The sequence below is a fragment of the Tachypleus tridentatus genome, chromosome 1, assembly GCF_004210375.1.
Source record: "Tachypleus tridentatus isolate NWPU-2018 chromosome 1, ASM421037v1, whole genome shotgun sequence".
Classification (NCBI taxonomy): Eukaryota; Metazoa; Arthropoda; class Merostomata; order Xiphosura; family Limulidae; genus Tachypleus; species Tachypleus tridentatus.
The window spans coordinates 88,732,686-88,754,631 of NC_134825.1; the positions used below are offsets into that span (position 1 = coordinate 88,732,686).

General features: G+C 31.1%; 1 pseudogene across 1 annotated transcript in view; it reads right to left on the reverse strand.

Annotated features, from left to right (window-relative positions):
* Positions 1 to 21,739, reverse strand: part of LOC143255181 (kinesin light chain-like) — a 45,861-nt pseudogene extending 24,122 nt beyond the window's left edge. Inside the window, exons 1-6 of the transcript XR_013030462.1 lie at positions 21,562 to 21,739; positions 18,238 to 18,481; positions 15,853 to 16,077; positions 7,186 to 7,282; positions 4,688 to 4,928; positions 3,270 to 3,357 (exon numbers count right to left, since the gene is read on the reverse strand). The product of XR_013030462.1 is annotated as a kinesin light chain-like (transcript). The remainder of the gene's footprint in view (positions 1 to 3,269; positions 3,358 to 4,687; positions 4,929 to 7,185; positions 7,283 to 15,852; positions 16,078 to 18,237; positions 18,482 to 21,561) is intronic.
* Positions 21,740 to 21,946: the final 207 nt, after the last annotated feature.

Sequence of the window (21,946 nt, forward strand, 5' to 3'; positions counted from 1 at the left end):
AGTGTCAGTGGACATATCATAGGATACAAAAGGGTTCCAAGGAATAAAAAGTCAAATATAAATCTTGGAAGGTACCAGCACGAGCCACATAATACCATAAAGAGTGCACTCGACAAAGAAGCTGGTCAGAATCAGAGTGGCAATACAGGTGGGAAATAGAAGGCAAGGAAATGGGTTTGAAAGCCAAACTACCCTAACAGGCAGCACTGTGATTAGAAAGGAAAGACTTTTCAGGACAAAGGATAAGAGGAATGGTAAAGGATGCAATTAACACAACTATATAAACAGTGACTGCAAGCAAGGAGAATGAAATAGGACTTGATGGGTACATGAAATACATAGTAAAAGGTTCACAGGGAAGATGAAAAAGGACATAAAGGACCATACTGTCATCCCAATCAGGCAAAACAAAGGAATGTGGAGAATGTGACTCAAAAGAATTGGAAAATAATTAAGGAAGACAAAACCTTACACAACAGAAAGTGTTTGACAAGGCTGCCTGATAGCAAGACATAGTCAAAGCAGGCAAGTCTTTGTCAAACAACCAGGTGAAGATTTGGGAAAGAAAAGGAATAGAATGGTGAGGACAGCAGAAATCACACCAAATAGACCAAAGGTAAAAAGAAGAATATGCCTTTAGTTAATGGTTGTGAAAGAAGGTTTGATGAGCTGGGAAAGAAAATAAGCAACACAGAGAGTCAGTCCTTAGGCTGAAGCAGTGGGCCTGACAAAAACCATGTGTGAAGACAGAGCTTGGTGACATCTACATGAACATTGTCCAAACAAAGTTGAAGGAGTAGAGATTAAGGCAGCAGTAAGGGTAGAGGAAGTCAATTGAGTAAATTAAGCCAATTTGGATCCACAATCAGAACTAGGCACTGAGTGGTGTGGATTATGGATAGAATTCTGGAGAGAAATCAAATAGGAGGATAAGCATAAACATGAAGACCTCTTCAAACTTGGTTGAATGCATCTTTCCTCCCACCCACCCACCCTCGCTTATATTCATAAAATGGAATGAAGAATCACTGAAAGAATATTGTTTAGACACAATATTTTATCCACAACCAGATTAAGTGCACTAAAAACATGGTAAGCTAAGACCACAAGACTGTGACAGACCCAAAAAAGAAAATTCAGTGTCTCAAGACCACAAGATTGTGACAGACCCAAAAAAGGAAATTCAGTGTCTCAAATCCCAGAGACCTGGATTTGGTACCTTCTAATCTGGTAATACTAATTATGCTACCTGTAATGTTGGCATTTTAAGCCTGGGTGTGGAAAAACAAAGATTATGGTAAAGGTCTAGGTGAGGAAGGAGGGCAAAATAAATGTATGGCTGGAAAAGACAAGGAGAATTGCAGTCTAGCTATATCAATCCAGGATTCCAAAGAATTAGGATGACCCAAAAATATGGTATTGCATAGAAAGGGGGCCTGATACAGATCATCAAGTAAATGGAGAAGATGCACTCCCAGAAGTAAAGCATCCTTCTCCAACAAGTTCTAACATCACAGGAGCCAGGTACTCAGGAAAAGGACAGATGCCTATAAACAAGCCATAGCGGACCAAAAACGAGGCTTGAGCTCATCTGAAAAACTTTCAGGGAGTGACAAAAGGCTCTAGACCCTAAATGGAAGGAGCATATGTAACATGAAAGGAGGAAGGAAAAGAAAAATCCTTTAGAACTGAACCTGATTAAAATAAAGTGAAGCTCTTGGATTCAAGCCCTACAGAAAGAGTAGAAACACAATTGCTAAGAATCCAAAAATGAATCTGAAGCATGATGGTAAACTAAAGCAAATTGGTCTAACAAATGAAGGGGCATGCTGAAACTTGACTTGAGATGAAACTTTGTCAAATGGACGGCAACTGCCTGTTGTGGAGACACAAATACAAAGTTTCATCATGAATACTCTGCCTAAATAATCTATCAAAGAACTGACTCAAGATAGTCAGAAAATTTCTGGGCATGAACTCAGAGGGAAAACTTAATAATCGGAAGGCAGAATGTTATCAAGTAAGGAAATGAAAGCATCACAAGCAATTGGGGAAACATGCAAAAATACAACATACCTAATTAAAAAGTTGTTAAAAAAAGAAGAAGGTAAAACCTCTTTAAAAGGTGTAAAATATGATTGACCAAATAAGAGTTCAAATTTTCTTCAGAAATGTCCAGGTTGAAAAGAAGAATAAATTGCCAGTTGAATGTATGAATTTAGCTCCCTCTCAATTAATACTTGTACTTCCTCTACAGATAATGCAAACCTGAGTTCTGGAAAGTCAAACCATTTATGTTACCAACTATAATGAGAATTTTCATTTTTGACACACTGAGCCTTGAATTCATACAAATCACATTTAGAATTTGGGATGAACAAAAAAATAAAAATAAAAATCATTGAACAACTGAATTAAAGTACTCATAAATTATTGAAGTTTTTTATTGAAACAGAAACTGTAGTGACATTCAAAAAATACACATCTAAATTGAATAGGAATAGCAGAGGTAACTAACTACATCAATAAATGGGTGAAGCAATACTAGTAGAGAGTAGTTACATGAAGTGTACATGTCCAGAAATGATGCAAAATTTTTGGGGTATATATACATTTTTAGTTTGACAAACAATGTTAACAGTTGTATTTACACTAATATGTCACAGTTTATTTCATGTCAAAAAAATAATATATCTGAGAAAAATTCCTTGTTATAGAAATAATACAAGTTATAAAAAAAACAAAACAAATCCATATTATTGTCATATATATGTACTCATAAATGACTTATAAACAATAAATGCACCTTAACATACCAAAAACAATGTTTACCCACATTCTAATTGCAACACTTTTTGCTCAACTTACCAAATAAAACAGCATTAACATGTTACCTTTTCCCTAACATACGTACAAAATAATTTGGACATTTCTGAAGAAAAAACCCTTACAAGCCATCCTTGGAATTTTAATAACTAAATTCTGAATATCACAATGATTGTTAAAAATGGGAAGAGTTTAGAAAACTGCCCCAAATAGAATTGTTTGTAATAGTTTGTGTTAGTTTAAACACTTTTTTTAGATAATGATAAGGCTCTCAACTGACCAAAAAACAACCAACCTTTCCTAAATACAAATAACTTGATGAATCCAGGTATTTGGCAAATACATGAGACATGTTTAATAAACACCTATAATAAAATTATAATTACTTTAACTTACAAAAGAAAAATGAGATTGCAAAAACAATGTCTGGATTTAACACTTACAGCCGGGTGATTCTCCCCCAGTGTTTTTTCTCGGATAGCAACAGCATCATTAAGTAGGTTAGCTGCCTCTTTGTATTTGTTCTGGTCCCTGAAAGATTATAAACTGTGGAGCATCACTGAATGAACTGTAACACTATTTGATTATCTGAATCAGCATCTTTCAAATTCTACATGATTTTTATAGAACTGACTGTTGGAACTGCATACCTTTTCATCTTACAAATCCAGTCACAAAATATTATTTTTCTTAAAACATTTACATACTAAATAAAACTTGCTGTTTTTAACTGAAAAGTGACTATATATCTGAGACTTGAGTCTCATTTCTAATGAAATTTGTTTTAAAATTTTAAAAAAGCCTAAAAATAAAAATGTTTGAATATGCAAATTTTTTTAAATTCTGTAAAAAAGAAAAAGCTTTAAACTTCTTCAGAGTCATCTTTGTCACATTTAGACTTCTACCACATAAACCATATGAGGTATAGCATTTTGTCATTTTAGTTTAGACTTCTACCACATAAACCATATGAGGTATAGCATTTTGTCATTTTAGTTTAGACTTCTACCACATAAACCATATGAGCTATAGCATTTTGTCATTCTAGTTTAGACTTCTACCACATAAACCATATGAGCTATAGCATTTTGTCATTTTAGCTTAGACTTCTACCACATAAACCATATGAGGTATAGCATTTTGTCATTTTAGTTTAGACTTCTAACACACAAACCATATGAGCTATAGCATTTTGTCATTTTAGTTTAGACTTCTAACACATAAACCATATGAGGTATAGCATTTTGTAAACCATATGAGGTATAGCATTTTGTCATTTTAGTTTAGACTTCTAACACATAAACCATATGAGCTATAGCATTTTGTCATTTTAGTTTAGACTTCTAACACATAAACCATATGAGGTATAGCATTTTGTCATTTTAGTTTAGACTTCTAACACATAAACCATATGAGCTATAGCATTTTGTCATTTTAGTTTAGACTTCTAACACATAAACCATATGAGGTATAGCATTTTGTCATTTTAGCTTAGACTTCTACCACATAAACCATATGAGGTATAGCATTTTGTCATTTTAGTTTAATGTTACTTTTATAATGAGTTCTTATTACCATTAAGCATTACACACATCCAAATGTGCAACGTTTGCAATTAATATTCTGCATATAACAAACTAAGATACAAAATTTTTCACATTACAAAACTGAAAAATTTAGTATTTTACAAGTGTTTAAAACACTCAACCTTTTGCAAAAATAGTTAACAAATGTGTGTTTTCAACACAGAAAACCATCAAATTCATTCTTAAAAATGGAACTCAAGAAAATCAACCTTTTACACCAATATTTACTAAAAGATTAAAATTTTAAACTTCAAAATGGAAAAATGTTTACAAACCTGTAAACAAGAGCTAAAATATTCAGCATAGTTGCAACATCTGGATGGTCATGACCACTAGTTTTTTCTAAGTCCTCTAGTGCTTGCTTACAAAGAGGAACTGCAACTTCATATCGCCCTTGAGAGGCATACTGAATGACAAGGTTATGCAGTGTGCGAAGTCTAGCAGGAATTTCATATCCAGCATGTGTAGATGCAGTCATTGATGCTGACATTTGATTTGAAGGAGTAGGAGAATTAGCTGGAGACAAAATCAAAATATTATTCTAAAATACCTTATTAGTAGTAAGAGGTGTCATCAGAAAATCATTTATAATTGAAACTAGTTCTCAAAAAAATTACCTTCATCTTTTCAGTATAGTAAAAAGATGTCAACTTTAATGAATATATATTTTTCAGTTAATTTACATCCAATAATTTTGTGTCCTGAACTAAAATTTGTTACAATATATATTTCATTTAAAGAAGCATCTGAACCCAAACGATGATTTTTAGTCTTAAACACGTCAACCACCAAGCTAATAATTAAAGCTATATATAATTTGCATTGTGTAAAAGACATCTATGCTTTTGTGAAGTTTAGCATAGTATTTACACACTACTTTATCACAATTTATTTCTTCTTATAAGTGACAAAATAACACAGCTGACAAAATTCCTTTCTCAAGATAGAATTAATGCTAATTAACAAACAAAGGCACAATCTCATATTTCAATAAAAAAGTAAAATCACTACACTAATGTTTGATGTGTATAATAAATTAGTTTGTGTAAAAATAAAAGAAAAACATGCTTCACATGGTTTTCTTCTAGCATTATACAAAAAAATTTATTGTGCTCATGAAACATTGGTGTTGTGATTTTACTTTTTATTGAAAGTATGAACAAGTGTTGTTATAGCGTAATGTACAGATTCTAATAGGATTTGTTTTACCCCACAAATTACTATACAAATTTCTCTCATCACAAATACATGGAAAAAAAACACAAAATGTAGTAAAATACACTCCTGTCAAAGTTGATGTTTGAAGCTAGGCCATTCTTTTTTATCTGTTATTATGCAAGTACTAGTACCATCATGAAAATATTGGAGAATATTAATACGAGATAAAATGTGTCAATATGATTAAAAACACTAAGAATGCAATATAAATCAATAAATACAAGATATTATTAGGTGATCCACTGTGGAAAGAACATTATGAAAAATAAGTTAAGCTGGAAAACTATTGTTAAACAATCTCAATTGTTTAACAATAAATTGACGAAACATGCATGATTACCATATCAAAATGAAATAAACTAAGGCTTAATACAAGAAACAAGAAAAATTAACTGTTACAAATAACAAGTAACAAAATACACAAGTTAGCACAAAAACACCAAAAAGAAATTATGAAACGGTAAATAGCAGTTAAAATCACCTTAACATGCAAAAAAGAAAAAGGAAAAGATAAAAAGAAAAAAAGTGAGATACATATAAATTATTTTTTTCTGTTTTATCCTTCTCAATGGAAGAAAGTGTTCCAAGCTTAAAAACAAGTCTATCCTTCATGTAAACTGGTGCATGCCTTACAATGACTAAATGGTGGTGGGAAATATTAGTGGTTAGGAGCTCATATAAAATACAAGAGCCTCTTGCAATAGGACTAAAGTTGTATTTAACTAGATGATTTGGAGCAACACACACACACACACACACACACACAAATTTAAGCTTGCACTTTGTGGTAAACTTTGCATGTGTTTGTTGCACTGTCATTTATTTAAAACAAATTGTTATCATTACATTCTAGTTCAGCAAGAATTTCACACAGTAATATTTAAGGTCTTTATGTAACCATAAACAGGCACTATTTGATTTGAATATGGCAACTTTGGGTCTTTACAATGTTAAGAAATAAGCAACTGTTATATTTATTTGTAATAATTAAAAACCTAAATTCAGTTATGGACAGTTTGAATAACCAAAACCAATAATAGTCAAAAACGCTTATTTAAATTAGTTGATTATTTTGTAAGAATTGAAATAACCAGAATTTTGACAAGTTAATTATTTACGTGATAATCAATTTAGTCATTAATCTGATTAATCATTTTGTTTACATGACACAAATAAATTACCACTCATACATAATTAAGACATCCAACACTAGCTCAGACATGTATAAGTTTTAATGCAAACATAACACTATATTTAAACATTACTTGTACAGTTTTTATTAAAATTATTTTTACCAGAAACTGCACATTTACCCACACCTTGAAAAATCTTGTAAACACCATAATTATATCAGAGACCATGCATTGGAAAGGTTACATATTTTCTATTCATTTATGGTACAATTTAATAAATGAATATATACTTTTTTGAAGAATTTCTCTTCTTGAACTTAACATATAAATTGTTATATGATGGTATAAAGGTTCAAATGTATGTTGTGTGTGTGAAAATAGGATAAAATATATATAAATATAAAAGAAAAACAACTGTTTACCATCATGATGACAAGTATCATCCTCATCATCAGGAAATCCAAGGTCTAATGGAGTATCACCTGAAGACTTCTTTTCACTGCCTGATTCAGTTATTGCCTGAAACATTCAATATCAACAGTTAAACTCTTTCACACTGAAGTAAATGTCAGTGACACAGAAAAATAAACTGATGGACATTTTACAGAAAACCAGTTATCAGTTATATTTTTTTATGAACTAACTATACATAGTGGTTTTGAAAACTGTATCAATATTAAACAGCTTAAATATTGAATAGCTACAATCTCACAACTTCAAAGCATCGTACACTTACATTTCTATCTCACTTGCAAAAAACAAAAATAAGTAGGTGAGGCAAAATTTTGCATGTTTATATCAGATACAGCAGCACTTCCTTAAATGTTTATGAAGCTAGCAAGTTCCAGGTTTCAAAGACATAATTTCTTATTTGTTCCATAATATGAATCCAATATAATTATATAGTAAAGTTAAACAATCATGAATGTGCATCCAAATGGTTTAGATAACATAATACACATTGAATTTAATGTATTAATATGACAAGTTCAATAGATACCAAGCAAAACTAAAGAACTACTTTTCCTGTGAAACAGCTTCCTTGTCACCAACAAAACATCCAGAAATAGATATAGCAGTCTGAAAGATTATGGCCCAACCCCAGTCATAATAAACTCCCTTTCATGCACAAGTTAAGTTAATGACAGTCAATAATGGCCATGAGACACAACTACAATCATTTGAAAAAGTTAGGACACCCTATGAAAGCCTGTGTATTTTTAAAACATTTTTGAATATATAGATATTTAATCTCAATATTTAAAATACTGAGAGATTATAGGAATATAACTAAACAATTAAAACTGAAGAAAAGACTTTTCAAGATCTTCTGTAAATGTAATTCTACAAAAATGCATATTCTAACTGAGAAAAAAGTTAGGACACCCCCACATTTATTCCAACTTATAATGGCTCAACTCACACCAGGTGCACATGATTAGAAGATCGTTACTCAGCATTTTAAATGAAGCTTGCCCTATTTAAACCTCAGACATTTAGTTTGGTGCACTCCTCACTGTTGAAGTGAGAGTGAGCATCATGGTGAAAGCAAAAGAGCTGTCTGAGGTCTTCAGAAAGAAAATTGTAGCAGCTTATGAGTCTGGTAAGGGATTTAAAAAGATCCCAAAAGATTTTAAAATCAGCCATTCCACTGTCTGGAAAATAGTCAGCAAGTGGAGGGCTTTCAAAACAACTGCCAACATGCCCAGGTCTAGTCATCCAAGCAAGTTCACCCCTAGAGCAGACTGCAAGATGCTAAAAGAGGTCTCCAAACACCTTAACATGTCATCACGGAACCTACAGCAGGCTCTGACTACTGTTGATGTGAAAGTGCATGTCTCTACAATCAGAAAGAGACTGCACAAGTGTAACTTGCATGGGAGGTGTGCAAGGAGGAAACCTTTGCTCTCTAAGAGAAACATCAAGGCCAGACTGAAGTTTGCCAGAGAAAATGTAGACAAAGACCAAGACTTCTGGAATAATGTTCTTTGGGCAGATGAGTCCAAAATTGAATTATTTGGACACCAGAACAAAGAAAATGTTTGGTGTAAACCAAATACAGCATTCCAGGAAAAGAATTTCATACCAACTGTGAAGCATGGAGGTGGAAGTGTCATGGTTTGGGGCTGCTTTACTGCAACAGGACCTGGACAGCTCACAATCATAGAATATACCATGAATTTTACCATGTATCAGAGGGTGGTTGAGGATCATGTGAGACCTGTAAGAAAATTAAAGCTGAAGCGGACCTGTACCCTGCAACACGACAATGACCCAAAACATACAAATAAATCCACCAAGAACTGGTTGAAAACTAAGAAATGGAAAGTCCTGGTGGGCCAAGTCAAAGCCCAGATTTTAATCCCATTGAGATACAGTGGGGTGACTTGAAATGGGCTGTACATGCAAAAAAAACCTCAAACATCTCACAACTGACAGAATTCTGCAATGAGGTGTGAGACAAACTTTCTTCAGACCAATGTCAGAGACTGGTAGATGGCTACAAGAAGCATCTCACTGCAGTTATTTCAGCCAAAGGGGGTAACACTAGCTATTAGGGGGTAGGGTGTTCTAACTTTTTCCTCAGAATATGCATTTTTGTAAAATTACGTTTACAGAAGATCTTGAAAAGACTTTTCTTCAGTTTTAATTGTTTAGTTATATTCCTATAATCTCTCAGTATTGTTGAAATTGAGATTAAATATCTATATATACAGAAATGTTACAAAAATACACAAGCTTTCATAGGGTGTCTTAACTTTTTCACATGACTGTATGTCAAAATAATTCTTACAATGTTTCACTAATTCCACAAGTTCGATTGAAGATGTTGTAAGTGTGCCCAACCTGTAGGTAAGAAACACTTGAGAAAGTGAACAAAAGAAGCTAATGATGAGGACTAAATATCTGGTTGGGAGAAAGAATTATTCAGCTCTTGAACACAAAACCCAATAGAAGCAAAAACTAGGTTAGTGTACTTGAAAAACGAAATAAAGTACTCAAGAGAAAAGGGTAATGAAGAAAAATCAAGGAAGGAAGAAGGAATTATCTAGCCCTTTCAAGAACTGATCACTACATTACATCCTGCTGAAAAAAGAAACTGGGTCAGTGCAACACACAACTTATCATTGTCAATTCACAAACTCAGGCATGACAGAACCATCTTGAGTGCATGCAAGCCTTGTATCCAGATGACATAACATGGACAGTAATACTTTTCAAAATCCACCATTATTGAACTGATTGGTCAGTTACTTGGTATTTACTACCATAAAGCAATTAGGCTATCTGTGTCAAACAACTTGTAAAAAATTAAAAATAAAATTATTAAAGTACATAAAAAATAACCATGTTAAGACAAAGTCCAATTTTCAAATTAAAAACTTAAACAGAACTGAAAAGGCCAATAGACCATAAAAATTTAAAAACACAACTAAGGTTGACAGTGTCATCATCAATGACCAATCACAATGACAAATGTCAGGGGAGAACCCTTGGTTGAAATGTCTAAAATAGTGCTGTTGCTCATGATCGTAACAAAGGCACAACAGTAAAATGTGGGCTATTGTTACTTGAGTGTCACAAATTGGTGCATCAGCCCCAGTTAAAAGAAAGCAACGAGTTAATAAACTGTGGCCAATGATTAGCTTAGCCAGGACAACTTCCTTCTTCTGATCCTTACAACAGCAAGATGGCCAAAAAACAACAGAAGGTTTGACCTGGAAAAGCTTGTTATCACATTGCTCCCTTCAAGCTGACTGCCACATGACATGGAGCCAAGCCTTAAATACAGGACAACAGTCCATATATGGGACAGGCACAGTCATGATAGCACCAGAGCAGATGTACTTAGCTATGGAGTCAAAGATTAAATTAATAAATAGGAAGATGCAAGAATGCCTAAGCTGATCACCACAACACTCACTGTGGGAGTTGAATGAACCTCCATCTCTACATTGAAAGATATTAATAATGGTTAAAACTTAAAACATTTTCCACAAGTATTTCCAAACTCCACCTAGGTGCATTAACAAAATCAAAATAATGTTGAGTTCATCCATCATATTACATAGGACATTCAATAGTCACAGAGATTTACATGACAATGAGCCTGCTAGTCCTAAATAAACTATAAATCTAAGAAGAAAGTGTATTAGAGAATGTAAGGTAGCTAATCAACTGTAGAGTTTACTCCAAAAAACCCAAGAATACTGAACAAAGGGATTACAACAGAAATAAAACATCTAGAGGCAATGTTCAATTTAAAAATGAAAAAACAAAGTTACAAACTCTTATAAATGATCCACTAAAGCAAGGGATGAAAGTACTGTACATATTTTAAAACTATTGTGAGCAAGAAATGAAGAATTAAAGCACATCCAATATATGATGTAATTAGCAGAAACTGCCTGATTATACATCATGTGAAAGGGAACCACAGCATTCACTGACAAAGCAAGCAAAAGCTTGAAGGGCACTTTGATGATAACTCTTCATATGCTATTCAAAGGCTTCTGGCAATAAACCACAAAACCATGGGATTAAAAATCTTACTCTGAGAGTTCATTGTGAAAAGGCAGTTTACACAGGTTCAAAAAAGGTTATGAAGGTATACACTGTCAAACATACATTATAACTAAACTTTTAAGTGTTTGAATGATGCTGTGCATATGAGAGAAGGTTCAACTCCAGAAAGAAATTGAAATTAGAAGTTTCCTAGAAGTTAACTTTTAACTTCTTATGAATAACAAGCTAATAAATTTTATACATAAAAGTATTCAGTTATAAGATTTGTTTTGTTTTTCAATAGTTCATGGTGAATTATTTACAAAACAACAAACATTATTTTTGTTACCCTTTTTAGACTTGTGCATAAATGTGTGTTTTAACTGAGACAAAAAATGTACAGAAAATCAAAGTTCAAATTGAAATACAATTGCAGCAAAAGTAAAACAACCTGCCCAAAATGCTGGCTCAAATTCATCTGTACATTTGTGGCAGTTTTCGCATTAAACCAGTAATTAAGAGTTATTCATAGGAAATACTAAGTGGCTCTCAACTGACAATTTTAATGCAAATACTCTACATTTAAGTATAAGAAGCTTAATAAAGGGCTTAAAACAAATTTTACTAGCATCATGGAAACTTGACCACTAATAAAATACAGTACAATGTATATGTTAGGTATGTGCTTAAAACAACAGTCTATAGTTTCAACTGAACAAGAACAAATCAACCACAAATTCATCTTTAGTATTCAAATAAGTTATTTCTAAAACAGAGATCAACAATTAATTTATGTTTACATACATGCTGCAAAATACAGCACCAAAAAGTGTACATCTGATTAACATCATCTCTGTACATGTTCAAAAGTATTACTCCTTTGATAGCCTTCATTAAACTAACAATAACAAAACAAAAACACTTAAATTTTTTATGCAAGAATTTCTTTGTTTTGAACACTAAGTGATAAGAAAATCCAAAAGGTGAAATTATTTTTTTATTTTTGCAAAGAATTAAGCTAATTTTAATAGCTCTTACTAAAAGTATAGTAAAATAATTATTCATTTTAAATAAACCTTAGTCAGCAAATCCTAACCCCTCTTACAAATTTTAAATATACTGTATGAAAGTTTATTTTTTACACAAGTATTTTATGCCCAGATTTCTGAGTTCAACCATAAAAACAGAATCACATGATAATATTAATGCACAGAAATTATGAATCGCATGTGTGAAGCAAAAAAAAAAATGCATTCATATTTTAGTGTTTTAATAACATTACTGAGCACACAGTAAATGCCAATATCAAATACATTTATGCTTTAAGGTAGGTGTTAGATTGCTGTAGATAATTACACATTACAAAAAGGCTTGTCCCACATAAACAATTGAGCTATTGAATGTCACATGATTTCCTGTCTGAACAAAAGCCTCAGTCATAAAACAATCAGTGAAATGAAAGTATTACTGGATTGACTTAAATATTTCTAGCTTAGCTGTCAAACAGGTAACCTGTTAACTGGTTACATCTGATTAGTCTAGCCTTTGCACCAACACAGTTTGCAAACAAAAACAATTTTAATTCAAGAAGCAAGCATTTAATTTGTAAGGTAGTGATTAACTGACAGTAAGCTCTTACTTGTTGCAATTTTGAAGACAAACAATAATTAGTAATCAGCCTGGCTTATAGATTAAAAGATGCCTACTAAAACATGTAATTTGTAAACAACAACAGTACACACATTTTTTTAGAACAGATAAAACTGGCAAATATTTATCAATTTCAAAAATGATATTCAATAGAGTAAACCACAATGTTACAAACAATGATTTTTTTTTCATTTTCACACCCATCACAGGCTTAAAAATCAACACACACACACGTATACTACACAAGTATTTTATGTCCAAATTTCTGTAAATATTTTTCCATTTATTTATAGAAGAGTATTCATTTATGAGATTCATTTTTATTAACTCATCATGAACTATTTACAAAACAAAGATAAATGCATGCTTTGAATGAGAAACAAAATGCAACTAGAGATTTACACGAGATCAAGACTTAAGGATTCAAGATAAACTATAATGTCTATTACTTGTTTTGATCTAATCACATGACTTAATTAGTATAAAGCAATATCATTCCAACAGTAGAAAACTTTGTGTTAATACATAAATGTTCTAGTGTATACCTGGGACTAGATCAACTGTATCATTATTTTTTTTTCACATTTCAATATTTATTAATAGTAAATACACAAGTTATTATCTCCCTTCCTGAAAAGAACAAAACATATCTGGGATGTCCAAATACTAAATATTACCACACCCTGTAGAATTTTATGACTTTGCAGAATGTAGAAATATCACAATTATGTATTTAAATGAATATACTTCTTTTTATTTGTAAAAAAAATAAAACTGCATAGATTCTTACTTTAATGTAAAATACACAAATTCAGTGAAATTAAATATTATTAAATACTTTTGACTAAAAATCTTCAAACTTTGGTAATTTTGATTATTGTGCTAAACTGAAAAAATGAATTACTAATGGTTTCGACATATGAATTATAGCATACATGAAACACTGATTTATTAGTGGTATGCAAGTATTTAAGTGTAAAATGACTTATCAGTGGTATGCAAATATTTAAGTGAAAATTGCCAAAGCTTTGATGTTTATCAGAATTTCAGGGAAAATAATGAAGCAGTGTAAATCTGTAGAATCATAGTTTAAAGTAACTATTTTGAATCAGTTTGTGTTGTATCTATGAAGGTACATTTCAGAATCTCAATAAAAAAATGTAAATGAGTGAAGTATGAATTGTTTTTTATTATATTTAAAACTGTTTATCTGATAATCAAAAAACATCTCTAAGTATTACAAGCACTATCATGAACCAGGATTATGATTCATAAAAGGAATTTCAAGGAAAAGCACCTTAGACAGTAAAGATTCAGTTCAAACACTTTAAAATGTTTACTATTGAATGCTAAAGCTGTACATGTATAAAAAAATATACAAAAATAGGATGTTAGCTTCACAAGGAAAAGAAAATATACTCAAAACAGCCCATTTGTAATTCTTCTTCTTGTTATTATCAATATTATTATCTTGCCAGCTCACAACAAAAACTGCTAGGCATACTGCATCCAAACCTTTTGTTTAATACTGAATAAGATACAGCATACTTTGTGTAGGGGTATTAAAAAGATTGTTTCTTCTATACTTTGCATAAGCTAAAAATATCATAATTCTAGTATAAATAATGTTATAATTACCCAATGAAGTTAGCTTTCTAACAAATATCTGATGTTCCTTTAAAAAGCTTTAACATAGGATGAAACAGGAATTACTAATCAATAATAGATGGATATCAGGTGATTGGAACATGTAGATACTCAGTGCTTTGTACAATATACAATTGGTGTTTTTAGGGAGACAATCCCAATATTATACATAAAGTGCAAACTATATCAGCAAGTTACTAGCTATGTTTACTATTATTATGATATAAAAAATACAGTAGTAAGTAATCCTTTGCTCATAACTGAGATTAAAAAACCAGCAATAAAGACAGATAAAAAAATGGAAATTTAAAACTCTGTAAATAGGGATAATGAATAAAGTAAGAAGACAAGGCTGGAGATACTGTATACATTATCAAATCAAACTACAAACCCCTATTTAGGCTCAATATTGTTACCTTGAATTACATTTGGAGAAGTCAAAACAGTGATTTGTAGTCTGAGTGTATAATGTCTACAGTATTTCCAGCCTTGTTTACTTACTTTTTCTTTGCAATCCCTCTTTGAAAGTTTTTAAATTCCCAATATTTTATTTTATTACTTATTGCATTTTAGTACACAAGTCTGGAATGCATAACAATCATTTTCCTAGTTGAAAATTCTGCAAGGTGTGATTGTATAAAACAATATGAAAGCTGAAGTCATCTTGGTAAAATTTCTACAGTTAAAAAAATACTTTTTCATGTAAATACAACTAAATGTCTATCCAATATAGTGCAAGCCTGCTAATTCTTGTACAATGAAAAAAGAAAAACTCTTTCAAAGTTTTTTAGATCAACCACAATTCAAATGTTATCAAAGTAATTACAACTAAATGGTAATCCTAATTTAATAACCAGTGCTAGAAGTCAAAGTTTAAGCTTCCTAAACTGCTTATGAAGACATAATACAACCTAGACTTATGTCCCAGCTCAACATGAATTTTAATGATGAAAACATTTATTGTTATACACATGCTTCAAGTCATTGATAACAAGTCTATGCAGCAATGCTCTAATATAATGTAGCAAATGCACAGGGCACAAATGGCTTTCATTACCAATAAATAACACTTGACCTAAAACAAAGTCAATGTGCTAAAATAAAATATAAACACTTATGCACAACTTTTATATTTCATAAAATTTAGCTAAATCTAGATGTGTAAAACCTGTAGATTGTTTTTTGGTTAAATTCTCTAAAACCTATGAAACAGTAACAAAACCTACATAATGTATAAATGATAAACAGTTATGATAATTATTTAACTCTTATTCTTCTATACTTACAGACTCATTAGTCTCATATTCTTTAAGTGAATTCATGAATTCAAGATGTTTTTTCTCTTCATCCATTTGAGCAACCATTTGCTCTGATGCCTGAAGCTTCTGCTGAGTGCTTGCTAATTCATCACGTAGCCATGCATTTTCTTGACAGAGTCTTCGTACCTGTGCTCGAAGTTTTTGTTTTTCTGCTTCAACCATCTGCAAGTGGCTAGCCAAGGCCATCATAACCTGTGAAACAATAAGACTAAGTATGTATGCTGCTTTTAGCTCTTTTTTAATGAGTTGTTTCATACAGGTTGAGCAATAGAGGTGCAAACACACCTGGGTTTTAATCATGGTTATTCTCTGAAAACAATTCAGTAGTTCAGACCATTTCAATTAGCATGATCATGTGTAAGTATTTAAATTGGCCAAAACTTGCCCATTCTTTACTGTTGTACATAATATGAGAGTATGGAAAAATTTTTGTATCCAGTACACACTGTTTCTTCAGCCTATAAAATCCTGAATTTTAAAGTTTAATTTCACCACAAAGAAAGAAGCTATGGTTGACACAAGAAAGCAGAGATCAAGCAATCAGGATGCTAATGACAGGGATGGCACCAGCCAAAGTCGCAGCACACTTTGTGATGCACCTTCATGCACAACAATGCATGTTCGCATACGACAAGGGTGTGTACAAATTGTTTGAATGAGAACAACATGAATGTTCTGGACTGGCCTCCATTTTGCCCGATATGAATCCCATTGAGCATCTCTGGTACATTCTAGATCAGTAAATCTATCATCAGAATCCTGCCCCCAGCTCTCTCGTTGAACTATGTGCAGCACTTCTGGCTAAGTGGGACATCTATGCCATGCATGATCCAGGTTCTTCTGGCAACAAATGGAGGACATACCCATTATTAGTGTTCTGGACATTGAAATCCTGAGTAAACTGTTTGTGTGCAGTTTCTAATCAAATTTGAATACTATGTAGTGCAAAGACATGATGATTCCATATATACATTCAAAACGTATGTTTAACCTAGCATATTAAAATTGTTTAACTGTATGTACATTGTTGCATTTTTAATGTCTCTTAGTATATAAGGCTTTCTTGACATATATAAGGCATAATACTTCCTAACATGGTTTGAAAATGAAACTCCAAATGTAATTTAAATTATAGATACTGAAGTATCTATAACAAAATATAGATACTGAAGTATATTGCTTTAAGATAGACTTTAAAATTACTTTAAAAAGATTAATACTGTATAAAGTGGTACACAGAACTTGGTTATCGGGACTACCTGGTCCACAGCTGAAAAAAATTGAGAGCCATTGGTCTTATCAATGCATAATTACCAGCATGAGATCCAGCACTTTGAAAGTACTTATGTATGTACCACATACAACAGTAGTAGTTGTTCAAGGCTCCTCTACAAATCCAACAAGCTGTTAGAAAATTGCAGTGAATCAAATACAGAAGCATTAGTTCTTGTAAAAAATCTTACCTGTATCTAAGACTAGCATTACAAAATTTATAAAAGCAGGATAACATGCTATTTGGTGAGTTAGAAAAAGTTAATATTTAAATCAATTTTTAAAAGAAATATAAATTTAATTAGCTAAAATTTGAATGGTTGTGATATGTCAGTATCTCTGATACTGTCTTTTTTCTGGTAATATTACATCACTTGCAAGTTCATACATGCACAGTGATTACTATTTACATGTATCTTTAGCAAGCACTGTAAACATAGTTGTAAGATAAATCATAAAACCTTTAAGCAGGTGGCAAATATAAAGTATAAAATTGGTAGATAAAAAGTTTGACACAGATGGTCACCTGAGAGCATAAAGGCAACCTTAACAAAATTTTTTGAGCATCCTTTTCTTTCTTTCTTTTTGTTGTTGTCATGGTTGGTTGTAATCTCTTGATAAAATAAAGATTGGTGAAGGAACAGACTAAGAGTTAGTTTTCAAAGTTTATGATGAAAATCCTAAATTCATGCAACTTCAAAAAATGAATCCTCCTCCACATAAACTAGTTGTTAAAACTTTCTTATCACCAAGACTACTAGCTGATAAATACATCCACTAAAAGGTTTTCAAAATCACTATACTTACTCTGTCCTGAATGTACCACTGTACCCTATAAAAATTACAAACATTATCTCATTTCTTCAGTTATTTAAACACAACACTTGTTTTTCTTCAATGCAAAAAAAAAAAAAAAGTTCTTAAATTTTGTTAAGTAATTTGTTAGGACCTGTTATATGTACTTACACATATGAGATGCTGATAGTATTGTATAATAGTGCATATAAAGCAACTGACAACAAAATAAAATACAAGAAAAAAAGTTTTATACAAATGTATATGAACAAAGCCCATTTTTACCTGAGCTTCCCCTAAGCCAAGATCTATAGACTCCAAGTGCTTTTTTATTATATTAGCCTTCTCTTCCATGAGGTTGCTATCACCTTTTTCCTGCTGAACAGCCTTGAGTGAAGACATGAGCCCATTATAGATAGAGTTATGCTCATTTTTTAGAGCTTCCAATCCTTGAAGAACAGTTTTTGTATTTGTTATAATTTCTTCTTGGGTCATTGCTGTCATTTTGCCAATAGATTCTATCTTTCTCCTGGGATATAAAATAAATAAGTTATAATATTTTACCCAAACACCTTACTGTGATAGTACAACACTAAGCAAAATAAATTTCAGTGTATTAGTTGTATTACACATACTTAGGCATGCAGTTATACTTTCATAATTATGATCCTAATCAGTTTATCTTTGCCTAATTATTACACATACTACAGTTTAATTTCACTAAACTCCTGTATAAAACAAAGCTTTCACACTGATTTACTGCTTTTTTAACCCTTGTGCAATGGACTTAGTATAATATACAAAAGTTCATCTGCACATTTGCATACATTATGTATTTGCAGTATAACTTTTGATATTGCATGTGTATCTTCACAAAATTTGGTACACTTTAGTAAAGATTACAAGGTTTTTGTATCCAAAAAATCAGATTTTTTAACAAAGTATTTTTACTACAGAATTGGTTGTGAAAATGTTGAGTCTATTTCATTACTAACCTGAGTGAAAAGTGATTTCATGTTATGATTAAAAAAAACAAAGTGTTCTTCCTCCCAGAAATCTCAAATATTATTTGAGTAATCTCTAAAACCTCTTAAACATATTTTAAACATTGTTTTCACTAAGACTTCATATTTTACATTATTTTCTATACCCTAACTACATAAGGTCTATCACTTAACCAATCTTGTAACCATCATAAAAAATTAGAAAATAAATATAAATGTTTTTTCATGTTAGAATGACTGCATATTATAACATAAAAATACAATCTTTAGTCTAAGTAGCTTGTCTCGTAATGCTATATATTTACATTTTATTTTTTATTATATTGACCTTCTAGTCATGCCTGACTAACACAAGTTGCATAATACAATGCACATGCACTCATATTACGTATCTAGTAATATATAACTGATCTTTAGTCTTCCATCTTGCCTGTGTTTTAATGGACTAGCATTTTGTAATATGCAATCACATTTCAATTATTATGTGCATATAGATTATTACTACTTAGAATTAAATTACTAAATTTAATTTTTTTTTTTAAATATAGAACAATAAATAAAGAAGTAAAGCAAATAATTCTTTTCTAGCTACAGCCTTTGAACTTGGTTGCTGCTGGACATAAGCTGCTAAGCCTATTAAAATTTTGCATATGGAGGATATCAAACTTTTTTGCTTTTTAATATTTTATACATACAGTCAAATAATCATAAATAACTACATTGATACTATAAAATTCCACTATAATTTTATTAAGCTTAGTAACTAAGCTGTATTTAGGTTTTTAAAAAATATGAAACTTTGAGAAGACTTAAGACCCAACCTGCCTTCCTGAAATCTTGGTTCAAAAGAGTGTAGTAGCCTTTTCACAGATTAAAAGGGCTGAGAAAACCACATGGTGGACATTCTAAGTTGTTAATTGGTTATTCACATGTCAAATATTGAAGTTAGTGTATGTAAGGGGCTATTTCCAAAAATGGAAAGAGGTGAACAGGGCCACTGTGTTCAATTCACTACATAAGCCATATCTCAGCAAAATAAAAAGATATGAGGTTCTTATTTTATATTTTAGCTTATAAATAATGATTATTTGAGTTTTTAATTTGTATGAAACTTAGTATTTTGAAATCACAAACATCTCATTTTAAACAGTGCTGCATTGAACATACCAGATGTTATTTTAATATTTACTTTTAAATTAAGAAATTAACTCATATATAATATTAAAGTTTGAATTATAATCTACAGTTTGACTCCAAACTTAGACATAAATTAATAAAATATTAGTTTAATAAAATCTGAATTAAATCAAACACAATGATGTGGACTTTGACCCATGACCCATCATAGAAGGGTTAATATCTATTTAGAAAAATACACTAATGACAATAAAGGTAATTTATATTAGCTACTGCTCAAATGATGTTATCAATATGCAGCTTATAAATAATGTACTTCCATAATACCATTCCCAATAATATAATGAAATATATATTAATTTAAATATTAAATGTTTTATATATAATAGAATAAACCCAACTTCTCAAGATATACTTGAAAAAAAAATGTACTTTTGTTCTAAAAACTGTTTTAATTTCTATATACATCACATAAAAATTAATTCAAAGTTTTTACAACCTTTACTATTTAACAGTTACCCCTTGAGTAGATATAATTTGATAATAATTAATTACTGAGACTGAAAATGCTTACATATCATTTGATACAAAGAAAATTTGACAGCAATAATAATTTATAACAATTTTCTTCCTAAAGTAAAATAAATTGTATAATACAGTAAAAACAATTATAAAAGATTCATAGCCTATCTTACAGAACCCACACGTATCTCCCATATTAATGCCTTTAAACAATAAAAATACAAATTTTGAATAAACCCTGTAGACAAAATTTAAGCCTAATAACAAAGCAATGAATCTGATGATTTAACAATTTCTTACAAGTAGTTTAGTAAAAAATAAATTATCACAGTATAATTTTGACAATTCAAGCAACTGGAAGTACTAGTGTAACACTGTTTACACCAAAAAGAGTTATATATACTCAAAAACAACAATTTTTAATAATATTTTCAACTTCATTTCAATTATATGACATGCACTTTTTGGACAATGAGTCATTTAAATGTTTCTATTTTTAATGTTGAATTTTTACCAGATATGTCAAAACTAAGATGCATAATTTGTTGTATATAATTGGCAATGTAATATCTATTTCTCAGGAAGAACACAAATACTTATCAGTTTTTATATCCATGCTCATAATATTTTAATATTTTCAAAAACATATTAGACTCTTTAAAACAAATGATTTTTCATACAGAATTACTCTCTTACACATTAAGCTTCTGAAATAAAATATTTATAATAGTCTACAATTTGTTGCCCAATAATTATTTTCAAAGATTATCATTCTAAAAAGTCTTTCAACTGCTCTACATAACTGAAACAATGCAATAACTTGACAATTTTTCTTTTTGGAAAAACTTCTTTTTTAACTCTTTTTAATCAATATAAGAAATGTATAAATCTTAAAAATTATGAGTAGTTTCAATCATTCATAAAAACTTGGCAACCCAGTACTTACAGACGATAAGCCTTGATAGTTTCTGACATGATATAAGGGAAAACGAACTTTGCAAAACCGTCTATTATTAAACCTTAGGCTTAGACGTAACAAAGTCTAGTCGTTGTGCAAGTATAAAAATCTTTAAAGGTAATGGCTGTGACTTCCCTGTAAGAAGCTCATATGCAAAAGCAACAACTTATTCCAAGATAAGAGGAACAAGTTGTTTTCTCCCTCAATCACCAGTGCTCCGCCGGTAAGTTGATCTAAAACTTGTGAGAAAACTGGGAAAACCAGACATATAACTGATGGAAAGTTTTACAAACCACCAAGAGCGTTCTTTCGGTAACTTGGTCTGGTCGCATTGCAGGAGGTTGTCTGACGCCGGAACGTCTACCGACCCACC